This window comes from Malus sylvestris, chromosome 5 (assembly GCF_916048215.2).
Source record: "Malus sylvestris chromosome 5, drMalSylv7.2, whole genome shotgun sequence".
NCBI classification, from domain to species: Eukaryota; Viridiplantae; Streptophyta; class Magnoliopsida; order Rosales; family Rosaceae; genus Malus; species Malus sylvestris.
This window is the reverse complement of record NC_062264.1, coordinates 20,903,091-20,906,740: the sequence shown is the minus strand read 5'-3', so window position 1 is coordinate 20,906,740 and position 3,650 is coordinate 20,903,091.

Below are 3,650 nucleotides of genomic sequence, written 5' to 3'. Positions count from 1 at the left end.
GAATTGTAGTTGGTTTAACAACCGGGCTGAATGTATCAAAATAATCGACCCCATATTGTTGGTGAAATCCCTTGGCCACAAGACGTGCTTTGTAGCGCTCAACGGTGCCATCGGATCGCCGTTTGACTTTGAAAACCCATTTACAGCCAATTGGGTTCTGTGTGGAGAATGGAGGAACCAAGGGCCATGTACCTTTTGAGAAGAACATTGAATTCATCATGCATGGCTTTCTTCCAGGCTGGAGATCGAGCAGCTTGAGTGTAACATATGGGTTCAACATCAGAGGTGAGTAGTGCGGTCAGGGCATGAGAGAGAGGGTAACGGGTAGAGAAATTGGCATATTTGGGATTTGGTTTGAAGATTCCTGATTTAGAACGAGTTTGAATAGAAGATGGACGATTGAAGATTGGTGGGAACGGTGATGTATCAGGAATAAGGGTGCTGGAAGGCACGGGTTCTGAAGAAGTTGCAGAGGGGAGAGATTAGGTGCTAGGCACGGGTTAAGGAGTCTGGTTAATGGGGTTGGGAGTTTGGTCTGATTGATGAATTGGAGTCGAGACAAAAATAGGCCTTAAGTCTTGTGTGATAGTGGTGGGCATTGTAAATGAATTTTGGTCCAAGCAAAAGGCAACAGGTAGAAGGACAAAGTCGGTGCTCACAACAGGTGTGGAACGGTCAGAAGCACCAAAATAAAATTTTGCTTCATGAAAATTCACATGACGAGAAGTGTAAAGTCGACCCGTAGGAGGATGTAGACAGCGGTAGCCTTTATGACGATCGCTATAACCAACAAAGACACACTCAAGAGAGCAGGGTTGTAATTTGTTAGAAACATAATCACCAAGAAATGGGTAACGTACACACCCAAATGTCTGAATGAGTGAGTAATCGGGATTGTGAGAGAACAATTTTTGATATGGAGAAGCCCATTCAAGTACCGGAGTCGAAAGTCGATTGATCAAGTAAACGGCTGAACAAAGGGCTTCAGCCCACAAATGATAAGGCATTTGAGGAGTAAGAAGAAGAGTACGACCCATGTCAGCGATATAACGATGCTTTCATTCAGCCAAACCATTTTGTTGAGGTGTGTGTGGACAAGAAAAACGATGCACAATTCCATTAGTGGCACAAAATTGCTTAAATTGGAAGTTATCATATTCCTTACCCCCATCACTTTGGATTTGTTTAATGGACAAAGAGAATTGATTTTTGACATACATGACAAATTGGAAAAATGACCAAAGACTTCAGATTTGAGACGCATTGGAAAAATCCAAGAGAAGCGAGTATAATCATCCGTAAATAAAACATAATAACGGAACCCAGAAGTAGCAATAACGGGAGACATCCAAACATCCGAATGTAGTAATTCAAAAAGAGCAACAGAACAATGTTCTTTCGAAGAAAAATGAAGCTTAACAGATTTGGCCAATGCACAATGGTTACAAAATTGACTTGCCAAACATTTAGAATCTAAGAAGGACTGAGACACAAGTGTGCGAAGCACTTTATTGGACGGATGGCTGAGACGATGATGCCAAACAAAAGACGACACGGTTACAGAAGCAAGGGCAACCGGTGAGGTAGACAAGAGCGTTGGAAGAACAGGATAAAGACCATCTTTACATTCGCCTTGAAAAAGAAGAACTCCAGTTTTTAAATCATGAATTGTATAGCCCTATGGAAAGAATGTAATGCGAACATGAGAATCCTTAGTATATTGAGCAACGGATAACAGATTTTTATGTAAAGTAGGAACACGAAGAACATCGGAAAGACGGAAGACATAAGTACCAGAAGTGAAAGAGACATTACCAGAATGAGTGATGGGGCGGGAAGTGCCGTTACCAATAACAACTTGGTCAGAAGAAGACTGTGGAATTGAGGTAGAAGCCGAGCATGCATCATGAGTCATATGATTGGTAGCTCCAGAATCAGAGTACCAATTAGGGTCGGTTGAAGAGGCAATATGCATACCAGCAAAAGCACGAGGATGAAGACACCGAGCAGCAAGATGACCATACTGGCGGTAATTCTAGCATTGCTGAAGAGGAAGAGGATGGCTTAAGAGGCCTTCAGAATGAGCAGGGTTGAGTGGCGGGTGGACATGACCATATCCCTGTGCAGAGGCAACAGCAGGAAAGCGAGTGGGTGGAACACGGGTTCGAGGGGTGCAGGGACCGCATGAATTATGGGCAGAGAGAAAAGCACTTGGTTGAGCATTAGGAGTCATCTTCATAGCCAACTCTTGCTGAGCCTCAAAGAATAAAAGATGAGCACGAAGATCAGAAAAACTAGGCAGCGACGGGAAATGGAGAATGGCTGTAACAAGCATGCCATATCCAGGACCCAAACCACGAAGAACAAAGGTGACCAAATCAGAATTGGAGACAGGGTCATGGATGGCAGTTAGTTGATTCGCTAGATTCTTAGCATGAGCAAGGTGGTCGGAGATCGACTTGGTACCTTTGGTGATGGAGAAAAGATGAAACTTCAGTTGAGCCCCATTAGCAAGAGATTGCTGCAAAAAGTTCTGTTAAAGACAATCCCAAATATCCTTGGAGGTAGAGAGACCAACTACTTGAGGAAGAATAGTTTCAGACAACGTGGCACGGAGAATGCTGATCAGACTTTGATCGGTTTGAAACCAAGAAAAGTAATTCGGATTAGGTTGGAAATCTGGTGATGTAGCGGGAGGGTCAGAGGACTTGTCAGAAGAGGTAGTGAGAGCAAGAGTGGCAGGTGGACATGGGAAAGAACCATCAACAAAACGCCAAAGATTTTGACCAAGAAGGAAAGGTTTGACTTGGCTTTCCCAGATTAGATAATTGGTGTCAGTGAGTTTCATAGAAACAAGATGAGAAATGTTGGGAATGGAGAGAGGAGGAAACGTGGAGGAGGAAGCCATGAGAGAGAACACAAAGAATGAGGATCGAACGAGGCTTGTTAGAAATGTGATACCATGTAAAAACTGATTTTCCTTAATGATTACACCATCAATATACAATATATATATATATATATATATATATATATATATATATATATACAAATGAGTAGATAATACTCTACGGTTACATCTTAAAGATCATAAATATACACATAAATATGGAGTTACAATATAACGGACAATTGACCAATATTCTATAATTAGTGTCATTAACTATTGTAACTCCCTAACAGAATATATCAAGACTTTTATAAAGTCTTTTAAATTCCTAATTGAATACCCCTGGAATTATTAATTCCCTGAAACTCTCTCAAAATCCTAATTGAATACACCCCCCTAAGAGAACACTTCAAAACATTTTTTGTACATCCATACAAAAATATTTGCATACAAATAAAGAACTCACAACAATTCTAAACTACAAACAAAACAAGTTAAATGAATGGAAATTAAATTAGTTATTTAAGAAAATATACCTCCGAGATTAATGGCAACGAAATAGCTGGCTGGAATTTTTCAGGAGGAAGGCAGTTGTTGCAATTGTTTTACAACTTTTGCCTCCTTGCGTTCTGGTTAAATTCCAAAAAGTGAATAACACTTTGTACAACGAAAGTACCGTCACGCAAAACATGTAGATTCCATATTTTGGCGCCATCCACGTTGTACTTTGTTGTGTTTTTCAGCCCACCTTGCGCAACGA